Source organism: Carassius gibelio, chromosome B4, assembly GCF_023724105.1.
Source record: "Carassius gibelio isolate Cgi1373 ecotype wild population from Czech Republic chromosome B4, carGib1.2-hapl.c, whole genome shotgun sequence".
Taxonomy (NCBI): Eukaryota; Metazoa; Chordata; class Actinopteri; order Cypriniformes; family Cyprinidae; genus Carassius; species Carassius gibelio.
In genome coordinates, this window is record NC_068399.1 from 7,224,916 (window position 1) to 7,237,422 (window position 12,507).

The 12,507-nt window shown below is 41.4% G+C and overlaps 2 protein-coding genes across 3 annotated transcripts in view; both read right to left on the reverse strand.

Annotated features, from left to right (window-relative positions):
• The window catches only part of LOC127955944 (zinc finger protein OZF-like), a 155,441-nt gene that overhangs the window by 96,273 nt on the left and 46,661 nt on the right, over positions 1-12,507 (reverse strand). The window lies entirely within an intron of this gene.
• The window catches only part of LOC127955948 (zinc finger protein OZF), a 313,902-nt gene that overhangs the window by 73,412 nt on the left and 227,983 nt on the right, over positions 1-12,507 (reverse strand). The window lies entirely within an intron of this gene.

The window sequence follows — 12,507 nt, forward strand, 5'->3', positions numbered from 1 at the left end:
GGCAAGACGGAAGCCCCCCTCCTCTCCTCCTAGATTATGGCGCAGCCTATTTGGTCAAGGACATCCTGGACTCCCGGCGGCATGGTGGGCAGCTGGAATACCTAGTGGACGGGGAAGGATACGGTCCAAAGGAACGTTCCTGGGTCCCACGCAACGACATCTTGGATCCCGCCTTGCTGGATACCTTCCACTCCATTCACCCCAACTGACCAGCTCCCAGGGGAAGAGGACGCCCACCAAGTCATCGGGGTCCCCGGCCCTCAGGAGCGGGCCCTGGGGAGGGGGGTACTGTTACAAACACGCCAGGTTCCACCTCCACACAATCACAGCGCACACCCTCACCTGAGTACTAGTCATCACCACCTGCTCCTCATCATCCACTCATCAGCGCTGCACCATATAAGCCACACACACGCACCCAGTCATCGTCCGGTCACGTTCGCGACAAGATCATTCCTGTATGCTTACTATTAGGACTAACTCCTCTTCTACCTTCTCTCTAAGGATTGCCTCCGAAGATACTGATTCCCCTAAAGTGCGTGAGTGTGGTTCACCTACCCTTCTTGAAGTCACTACCTTCCCGGCACTGATCCCAACGCCCATCCACTCCTCACTGCCTGCTCCTATGCTTGTGTCTTTAAATAAAACACCTTCATCTGTTACTCCTGTCTCCTGAGTGATCCGTAACAGCCTGTGGGGCAGGGCGACACATTTCCCATCAAGCTCTGAAACATTGGCAGCCTTGATGTTCTCAAATTTTTCTGAAATGATGTAAATAATCAGTGTATCCGAGCTAAATGGGTAGCTAAAGAACAATGGGTCTCATTCACTGAATATGCGTAGGCACAGATTTTTGCGTGAAATGTGCATACGGACGTTTTCATGAATAAGTCATGATTCATCAAAAACTTTTGAACTAAAAATTTATCCTAAATGTACGAAAACATTCAAGAACAACTTATACCACACGTACGCAATAATCATGTACAACCGGGGCCTTATAAGCATGTGTTAAGAACCCTATATAATTAGATGTTATTGATAAATTATAATTACAGTTCCAATTATATATATACATATATACAGGGAGTGCAGAATTATTAGGCAAGTTGTATTTTTGAGGAATAATTTTATTATTGAACAACAACCATGTTCTCAATGATTCCAAAAACTCATTATTATCAAAGCTGAATATTTTTGGAAGTAGTTTTTAGTTTGTTTTTAGTTGTAGCTATTTTAGGATGATATCTGTGTGTGCAGGTGACTATTACTGTGCATAATTATTAGGCAACTTAACAAAAAACAAATATATACCCATTTCAATTATTTATTTTCCGCAGTGAAACCAATATAACATTTCAACATTCACAAATATACATTTCTGACATAAAAAAAAAAAAAAACACAAATCTTTGACCAATATAGCCACCTTTCTTTGAAAGGACACTCAAAAGCCTGCCATCCATGGATTCTGTCAGTGTTTTGATCTGTTCACCATCAACATTGCGTACAGCAGCAACCACAGCCTCCCAGACACTGTTCAGAGAGGTTTACTGTTTTCCCTCCTTGTAAATCTCACATTTCATGATGGACCACAGGTTCTCTATGGGGTTCAGATCAGGTGAACAAGGAGGCCAAGTCATTAGTTTTTCTTCTTTTAGACCCTTTCTTGCCAGCCACGCTGTGGAGTACTTGGACGCGTGTGATGGAGCATTGTCCTGCATGAAAATCATGTTTTTCTTGAAGGATGCAGACTTCTTCCTGTACCACTGCTTGAAGAAGGTGTCTTCCAGAAACTGGCAGTAGGACTGGGAGTTGAGCTTGACTCCATCCTCAACCCGAAAAGGCCCCACAAGCTCATCTTTGATGATAGCAGCCCAAACCAGTACTCCACCTCCACCTTGCTGGCGTCTGAGTCGGACTGGAGCTCTCTGCCCTTTACCGATCCAGCCACGGGCCCATCCATCTGGCCCATCAAGACTCACTCTCATTTCATCAGTCCATAAAACCTTAGAAAAATCAGTCTTGAGATATTTCTTTGCCCAGTCTTGACGTTTCAGCATGTGTGTCTTGTTGAGTGGTGGTCGTTTTTCAGCCTTTCTTACCTTGGCCGTGTCTCTGAGTATTGCACACCTTGTGCTTTTGGGCACTCCAGTGATGTTGCAGCTCTGAAATATGGCAAAACTGGTGGCAAGTGGCATCTTGGCAGCTGTACGCTTGACTTTTCTCAGTTCACGGGCAGTTATTTTGCGCCTTGGTTTTTCCACACGCTTCTTGCGACCCTGTTGGCTATTATGAATGAAATGCTTGATTGTTCGATGATCACGCTTCAGAAGCTTGGCAATTTTAAGAGTGCTGCATCCCTCTGCAAGATATCTCACTATTTTTGACTTTTCGGAGCCTGTCAAGTCCTTCTTTTGACCCATTTTGCCAAAGGAAAGGAAGTTGCCTAATAATTATGCACACCTGATATAGGGTGTTGATGTCATTAAACCACACCCCTTCTCATTACTGAGATGCACGTCACCTAATATGCTTAATTGGTAGTAGGCTTTAATATATATATATTAGAGGTCCAAACAACAATCACCTGATCTATCCTTAGATAAACGGTGATTAATGTGTCTCATCTTGTGTTTAGAGGCATGGCACACTTGGTACAGCTTGAAGACATCGTGGCGCGTGCTCTTAGGAGAGAGCGCGTTGTGACGAGCACTCCCAGAGGAATCAGCGTCGGCCTGGAAACCAAAGCAAAACACCTGTACGTCCTCGTCACTGGCTGATCGGTCACAGCTGCTCCCCCTCAGACAGCACATTTAAAAGGAGCACATATTACACTCAGAAGAGGTTCTCGAACTGAATGCAACGCTGGTCTAACCCCTCTCTTCTATCTTCACAGAAAGCAGCGAGTGACCGACAGCCCACACACTTTGGAGCACGTCAGGACACATGTCCGGCAAATGAGGGAACAGATCGACCGAGTGATGCCGTTAGTCTGGGAACACCTCACCAGGGCCCAACAGGCGCAGCAACGTCAGTACGACCGGGCAGCCCAACCACGGGAGTTCCAACCGGGAGACCACGTCATGGTCCTGGTCCCCAGCCCCGCCTGCAAATTTCTGGCCTCCTGGAAGGGACCCTACTCAGTCGTGGAGAGGATTGGACCAGTCACTTACCGCCTGAGACAGCCGGGACGACGGCAGGCGGAGCAACTCTACCACATCAACCTCCTAAAGAAATGGGTGGGAACCCGGGACCAAGTAGCTGCCCTAAGCCTCACCGAGCCCGTGGCTGTGGATGTCAACCCCCACCTTTCGGCTGCCCAGAAGACGGAGCTGCAGCACCTGGTCAGTCAGTTCCAGGATGTGTTCTCCTCTCAGCCCGGGCAGACCAACGTGCTTCAACACCATATCCGGATGCCCCCAGGAGTTATCGTTAGGCAACGGCCCTACTGAGTCCCGGAGGCTCGTCGGCAGGCTATTGAGGAAGAGGTCCAACAGATGCTAAAGTTGGGGGTAATAGAACCATCCCGGAGTCCGTGGTCCAGCCCCATTGTGATGGTCCCAAAGCCGGATGGCACCCTCCGCTTTTGTAACGACTTCCACCGCCTGAACGAAGTCTCCGAATTCAACGGGTACCCCATGCCTCGGGTGGACGAACTGCTGGACCGGCTAGGAAGGGCCCGGTATATCAGCACCCTAGACCTCACCAAGGGCTATTGGCAGGTACCGCTCTCCGAGGCCGCCAAGCTGAAAACCACCTTCTCCACCCCCAGTGGCCACTGGCAGTACCGGACCCTTCCCTTCGGCCTACATGGGGCCCCCGCGACGTTCCAGCGGATGATGGACATCCTTCTGCGGCCTCACCAAGCTTACGCGGCCGCCTACCTGGATGACGTCGTGGTCCACTCTGAGGCGTGGGACGAACATCTGGATCGTCTGCAGAGGGTGCTCTCGGAGCTCCGGTGGGCTGGACTTACCGCCAACCCCCGAAAATGCCACCTAGCCCTCTCTGAGGCCAAGTCCCTGGGCTATCGAGTCGGCCGAGGACTCAGTCCTGGAAACCAAAGCAAAACACCTGCACGTCCTCGTCACCGGCTGATCGGTCACAGCTGCTCCCCCTCAGCCAGCACATTTAAAAGGGGCACATGTTACACTCAGAAGAGGTTCTCGAACCGAATGCAACGCTGGTCTAACCCTTCTCTTCTATCTACACAGAAAGCAGCGAGTGACCGACAGCCCACACACTTTGGAGCACGTCAGGACACCCACTTTCCCCTTGATTGTCATAGAAGACAATCACTTTTCAATAAATCCACCCTCCGGGGCATTTAATTCACGCACCTCTTGTCGAGAGTTTCTTCACCCCGTGACAGCGTCTTTAGAGAGCGCACAGATATGTTCACTGAGAGTGACGAATGGCTGTTCGCTTTAGGTTGCCCAGAGAAGTCCTCATTGATTTATGCAACTCACTGGAACCACACTTAAGCCACATCACCAACCGCTCTCACCTTATACCATCTTATTTTCAAGCCTGTGTTATAACCCATGCTTCTTTTTTTTACCTGTGCCCGTTATGCCAGTGGATACACTTATAAGCAAAACAGCAAAACCTCACTTTCATTATCGTTAAAGTTATTTTTCTTTGTCTTTTGTTTTGGTGCCATAATTGTCTTTCTCTGTACAAGTGCCTCGTTGTGGAAAGCTCTTACATGGAGCTGGTTTGGGTGTGCATTATGCTAATTACTGACCTCGTGCACACGGGCGCTCAGAAGAACGGGTTTAAGAACAAGCTCATGTGCATACGCACGTGTTGTGTTTAGGCAGAATGTTCTTTTGAGAAGTTCAAATGTGCGTATAAATAAGAAAATTGTACGCAAAAATTAGTGAATGAGACCCAATGACTTCCTAATATATTCCTTCTATATTGCATAAATGCCCCCCCCCCCAATGAATTCCACAATATTTTGGATGCAGACAATGTCATTTCCAAGCCTGAAGATGTTATCACCAGTCGATGTTCTGAGAGTCCACTTCTCAGTGGACATCTCGCCATACTGTACCTTGATGGCCATCCCCCCAACAATAGGGCCCACAAAATGCTGCCGTCTTAAAGTGCTGCCAGGTAATGTGACCTCCCGAATTTTTACTTCTGACAGACGACGAATGATCTGTGCTAAAGGATATTCTGGTTTTCAAACCAGTTTTTTTTATCTTCTTCAGATAATTTTCATATGGGAAGGCAGAGAAGGAGTCAAGGTGACCATGCTGCTGAACTTCACCTGCCTAATGGGTTATGCAGTGTACATTATACACAACGTTGTGTCTCCCATAAAGTGTAGCAAAGTGCTGAACAAACGACTTCAGTAAAGTGTCAGCATAATCAATGAGGTAGGAAAATGTTGGGCTTGCTAAGATGGAGATACCAGAGATGAGAAGCATAAAATTCTGATACAGGTCTTTGTCCAGAAAACTGGCCAGCATTACAGGTTCAGTGTACAAAAGAAACTGCCTTAGCTCAGTAGGCTTCCAGCGATCCAATTCTCTAAGAGATCTGGCTTTCTGGCAAACTCCACCGGAATATGAGGCCTCATGGATACCAATTTAGCGGACATTTGTTCAACTTTGTTCAAGTTGCAGGGACAAGGACAGTCAGAGGACCACAAAGCCACATATTGAGCAAGCGCCTAACGATACCTAAGCACACAAGGTGCATGTAATCTAGGGGAAACTGTGACACCATGCCAACCCCAGTACCCTCAAATGCATGTGGCCCCTCATGGTGATGTATCTCATCTAACCTGTGATTGATAAACTCATCCGTCCTTAGTGCATAATCTTTACATGGAAACTCATCCGGCTCTATTCATGTCTACCAGGGCAGGGAACTACACTAACTTTTTCCACTGGTGGCACTTGCGCTAAAAATGTTTTCCAGTTACTGGCGCAAAACATGAATTGGTTATTTATAGCATAGTAATTACTGGATAATAATGAACAATAATGAAACTATTGCATACAGATGTGCTTTTTATTTTACTTGCCACACATGCCTTGTTCTATTTCTTACAGTACACACAGTGCATTGCTCCGTCTTGTAGCTGGGGTTAGAGGGGACCTGGTGCAGGTTGTACAGTGGGCCCTGTTTAAAAATTTTTAATTTGTACTGTATGTTCATTCTATTTATTTATTTGTGCTATTTACACAATGCTTAACATTTTTTACGTTTGTTTTAGTTAATTTCAAATAGCACTGCATAGTCTTCACTGTAAAATAAAATACACAATCAAACCAAAATGTATTCAGACACCATCAACATTTCTCACATTATCACAGTTTATTTGCTGTAGTTTAGAAATTGGTAATAAAATATGACAATAACTCAGGGTTAAACTGTGTCAGAACAAATTCATCTTGATAATGTTGGATAACTTTGACAGAAAGATATGTAATGGAATCAACCAAGACTTCAGACAACTGTCAGTATGACAATATTTGCACAACTATCAATACTTTGTTGAACAGTTACCAAGCAAGCAATGCTTAATTTTGTTTAGTCTGTGGTGTGAAAAGGTTGCATTAGCAATTAAAGATAGAAACACTTAAGCAAAACATGGTCATGTCCCTAATTATTCTTTTTTTTAAATCAATTTCACTGGTAGTCTACATTATGAAGAATTTTTGGGTATAATATTTCACAGATCACTATTTTGCCATACTCACTTACATAAATGAACTTGTGTCCTGCACCCACTAGTAAAACAATATAATCAATTCTATCTGATTTTTGGATTGACTTTCGATAAATTCTTGTTAAAACTACAAAGTAATTCAATCAAGAGCAGTGAGTGATTTACTTTCATTTTCATACATTAAAGACAGGAGAGCTAGTAAATTAGACGTGGTCACTTTAAGAGACAAACGCATCCATTATAATGATACACATCCGATTTCTTTCTCAAGTCTTTACTTTCACTTAAGACATAACCACAGGCTTTTTCGAACACACTTTCCAAGATGGGTATTCTGCTTGCGCCCTGAACACCAGAACACCGCTGTGATGAATTGAGCTCTTTCGCTTTTCGCTCTTTTTTTCCTGTTTATTTAAACTGCGATTTGTATTGGTTTGTTCAGGTGCATGAGGACGTGAACATCCTGAAGGCGAGCTCTGTTCGGTGTTGCTGTCTGTGAGACGCGGCTCTCTCTCGTGCGAGCCGAACAGAGCACGCGAGTAACCACATGCTCAGTTCAGCTTTCCCGCATCGTGGGGCTGAAACCAACTTGATGTGTTGAATGCTCGGAGCACGTTATAAAACGTATTCTTAAAATACACATTTCTGTTTTAATAAATGCTCATATTAAATCATAGCATGACACATAAGTAGGTACAAAAATAATCAGTTATACATTTGCAACCCCATAAAAAGTTAGGTCGCAATGGCATTTCAAAAGGTCGCATATGGCATTTCAAAAGGTCGCATTGGTCGCAGTGTAGTTTCCTGCAGGGTTTGTGCATTTTATCGCAGGCGTGGTAGGCATTTTGACTTTTGGTGTGTTTCACAAATGCTCTTGCCGGTGTGTCACAAATGACTGTATCAAGTTTAAGGTCAAAGTCTTTCCCTCGAAACAGAAACCCTTTTCCAGATTAACTAATTCTTTGGTGAAGTCTTCGAGGAATTATTTTGCTCATGAAGGTTTTTTTTCTCCAAAGTATAATGGTATCACTACAGGCTCTTACATAGGGACACTGAGCAGGAGACCCAGGATGGGCCACAGCTGAACACTTGAGCTTTTAAATAATGGTAGCCCATCTATGTTTATTTGTAGCCTCAAAGTTAAGCCATCAGTTAGCGTGTGTGCATACCCGCTGAGTGTAGGACTAAGTGAATGGATAATGCCAAAATAGTAGTATTTTCCCCCTGTCTTCTCTTGAATGGAATATTTAGTTGCTGTCCTAAGGAGGGTCCTGCCATCCTTTGGAAGATCAGGATGGGAGTAGGGCAGTAGGGCAGTCAGAGCAACCAATGAAATTCCAAAGTGTCTGGCTCAGTCCGCAATCTTGTCAGATAAGGACATCTCATAGATCTCATCTTCAGGTTCGGAACTATCACTGCCACTAGCTAAGAGACCCTCAGTATAGTCTGACTCAAACTCCATGCCACCTTCCTCTTCATGAAAGACTGCTCTTGCTGCAATACCTGAGGTATCATTTGCCCAACTGAGACAATCTTCTAACAATCCTACACTGTCATTGTCATTTTCATGCCTGTCATTTAGCCCTGTATCTGTGTCCATGTCAGTCAGACTGAGATCATTCTCATCCCTAATTTGTTCAAGCCGTTTTCCCACATCCACACATGTCCTCCGTCTTATGGTGGAGCTGAAAACTGGCACAGCACTGTCTTTGTTCATTTCCTCTAAAGAAACATTTCAGACATCAACCAGTGAGGGGTTAAACAACCAGAACGTTCCCCTAAAGTTATTTTTTGGTTCTAGTTTGGTTATTTTTTTGGGGAACCAAATACTAACATTAGGGAAACTTTCTTTTTAGGTTATAATTTTTGTAACCATAAAATAACGTTCCTAGAATGCTGCATGGTGGTTATTTTTAAATAACTTAAAAATAACTTATAGAGATCGTTCCCTAATGGTTATTTTTTGCAACCATAAAATAACATTCCCAAAACGTTGCAGCGTGGTAATTTTTAAAATAACCTAAAAATAACTTATAGAGAATGTTCCCTAATGGTTCTTTTTAGGTTATTTTTATAACCCTATAAAACTATCCAATGAAAATGCCGCAGATGTTAATGTGAAATGACCTATACAGAGTCCTGAAATTTGTTTAATTCATTATTTATTAAAATACAGAAATTAGATCAAGCAAAACGCCATTTCAATTATAATATTAAGCCAGGGTTAAATGTAAAGTGACAACAGAAAAAAAATTGTGGGTTTGTTTAATCTTCATTTACTGCGCGCTTCTGATCTGCACGCGCTTTTCCAGCACGCGCTTTCACCTGTCCTCCACAGACAGTCGCGAACTTGCAGAATTTAAAAAGTAATGGTCATTTTTCGTTTTACTGGCTGACTGACTCGCTTGTTTATCAATCTCTTTATTGAATTATACTTAAAATTAATATACTTATGAGAGTAAATATGATTTTGGAGGGATTTAAAATGCCTAACTGAAGAGAACATGATGTTAATCGAGAAGTTTTTGTTTACTGATTAAAAAGAAGGAACGTTACCGCTGCACAAACTGTACACAGTGGTAAGAAATGAAGTCAAGTAATTTTTTATTCATATATATATATATATATCTGTGAATAAATGTCTTTTTTTTATGAACCATATATTGTGTTGAAGTCATTTTTATTTGGTGTTGAAGAAATGTAAAATCTGGGTAACGTTACTCCGCAATCTTACATATTAATAGAAAGATTTAATCTTATTTAATCTTACATATGATGGTTGATGTGCTCAGATTATTACTTAAACAATAGATAAAAACAAGATGTGTTTTTTGTAATACTGATTAACGTCAGCACACATCATTTCCATGCCGTTTATACTATACTGGGTCATTAGTGTGCTGGATGAATGCTGATGTACCGCGAGGTGATCATATTGGAGTAAAAAATGTTAGGGGAACGTTATAATAACGTTCTCGGAACCAAAAACTAACATTCTGGAACGTAAAAAAAAATTCTTGGCTAACCAAAAACAAACCATAAAAAATAACGTTATGGGAACCAAAAACTAACATTCTGGTAATGTTATGAGAACCAAAAACTAACATTCTGGGAACCAAAAATTGTTAGCTGGGATAGTTGTTCCCACAAGGCTTCCGTTTTAACATTCCATATGTTATCTTAATGCAGAGGAAGTAGATTGGGAACAAAATAGAACATTCAAGCACTGTTTTTGTTTATCTTGTTAAAAGGGTCTATATCAACACCATAGCATTTAACAGTGATGTCACTATTTATGCTCCAACAATGAAACAATGCAATTGGTGATATATCCTAAATGTTGATCTTACTTCACACAGGTGGAACAGTCCTCAGCCCAAGATCCAATAACAAGCTGCAAAGAAAACAGAATTATGTTAAATTGTGATTAAGATTATGGACACCACCAGTATGCAGCTGAAGTGGCATTATAGCTAAGTCTGTTCTGTCAAGATGAGCTACGTAGCGCAAATCAATAACAATTTTTGATGAATATGGCGCTGTTCTGCAAAAGTAAAATGATTCTACCATCAACATACTATTAACTGTTTGATAGAATAATTCCAGGTGGTACAAATACGAAACACACATTTCAAAACGGGGGTGGGGGGGAGTGAAATAAACAAACCTGAATATGCCTGAATATATTTTTTCTTAGCTATTGACAGACGTGAACTATTAAATATTGCATGTTGAGGTAGCACAAAATTACAGTAAATGTACTTCTAACAGTGGATTGTGAGTTTTATTTCCCACTGCGCTGGCGTGGTACGGCCAGCAGTTTGACAGAAACACCAGCATGGCGTTCCCGGTCGGGAAAAAAAACCTTGGGAATATTCCCAGACACTTTCAGCACACGACGGATGCTAGATAAACCCGACATTAGAAGAAATGCTAAATCCCATTTACATCGAGTGGAGAATATCATCACCTTACTAAAATAATTGCCCAAGTCATTTTTTCAGGTTTCTCAGAAAACACAAAAAACTAAACCTAACTTCAGAGGCCAAGTAGATTTTTGTTCTTCTTGATGCAACTGCTGTCTTAAAAAAGCTTGTAAAATTGCTTAAGTCTCATTGTCTTTTGACTTAGGCAAAATAAAACGGCACACAAAAGTCACACTTTTGACATAGACGATTATACTACAGGGGTAGAATTGCATGATCTGTTTAGCAGAAGATATGGGCAATTTTACATCATGAGAAGAAGACTTATGCAAAAAAAAAAACATTTTTGTCAAAGAATGACGTAGGCAATTATTTTAGGAAGGTGACGATATTTGTTTGTACACTAATAAACCACGGAAAAACACATGGAAGCTGCAAAATCATATAGAGAAGTAGCTGGTAAGCAGGAAAGAGTGCAAAATTTTGACAAACTAACATTAATAGCCTAATGTCCCGATATTTATATATTATTATCCCGATATTGAGAATGAGGAGTAACGTACAATTGCAAATATGTGGTTCAATGTTTTATTCATTTATTTATTTTAAATTAAAACATCTACAATAATGACAAACTCTTGCATGAGAAGATTCACACTGGAGAAAAACCATACACATGTGATCAGTGCAACAAAACATTTTTGTGGCCTTCAAACCTGAGGTTACAAAGGAGTAACCAAATTCATGTAATTCGTGTGGAAATAGTTTTTCATTACCACAATATTTAAAAGTACAGCAGAAAATACATACCAGTGTGAAAGAGTTTATGTGCTTTGAGTGTGAAAAGACTTTCACTTTACCACAGTTTTTAAAACTGCACCAGAGGATCCACAAACCTCATAAGTGTTCACACTGTGACGAGATTCACTCATTCGACACATCTGAAAACACATGAGAGGATTCACACTGGAGAGAAACCGTATCACTGCACTGAATGTGGGAAGCGCTTCAATGAATTATATAATCTACACATACATAAAAAAAAACATTCACAGCAAGTAGATCATCTTCAGATCCAGCACTTTCAGATCTGATGCTGCCTTCTCATCAAATGAGACACAACAATGTATCAAACAATAAAATATTTAAATGCAGAGCACAAATTCTTAGTATGGATCACCATACTTGGCTGTATGTCACGTCACTTTTAATGGGAATTTAAAAAAAATTATATTGAATATTTATACATTTATCTTATATTTTTAACATAATCAGTATACTGTATGCGTTAGATTACACAAAACTTTGATAATTTATCCACCTTTTTCCTGACGTAAAAATGGGCGCCGCCATTTGTAAATTCTATGGGTCTAGCTTCCGGTCTCATTTGCATCCAGCTATTTTTAGATGTACAAAACAAAAACAAAAATGTTGCTGCTTGATATTGACAATTGATGTGTCCTATCATACTATTTTAATCTGTTATCCTAATTAAGAACACACTGGTTTGTACTGCAGACTGTTTTACAGTTTACTGCACATTGTTATTCTCCTCATTATTTACCAATAGCGGCTAATGAAACAGAAGTCTCCTCCATAGACTTACTTCCGCATTGAGGAAAAAGGTGGATAGGGTAAATAAGGTCTTTTTATATAACGTGCATACATGTCTGCTTGCAGGGCAAACATTTCAGAGGAAAGCATGTACCAGGAATGAATAGACTTTAGAATAACCAAACATGAATATTTTCTCAAATAATGGGGTGCTATAACATAGCTATCTAATTGGTTGACTGTGAGGCCTCTAGGGGTATTTATCTTGAAATCTATACTTTTAACAATAACACTGGGCTGTGAGTCTGTGTGTTTGTGTATATATATATACAT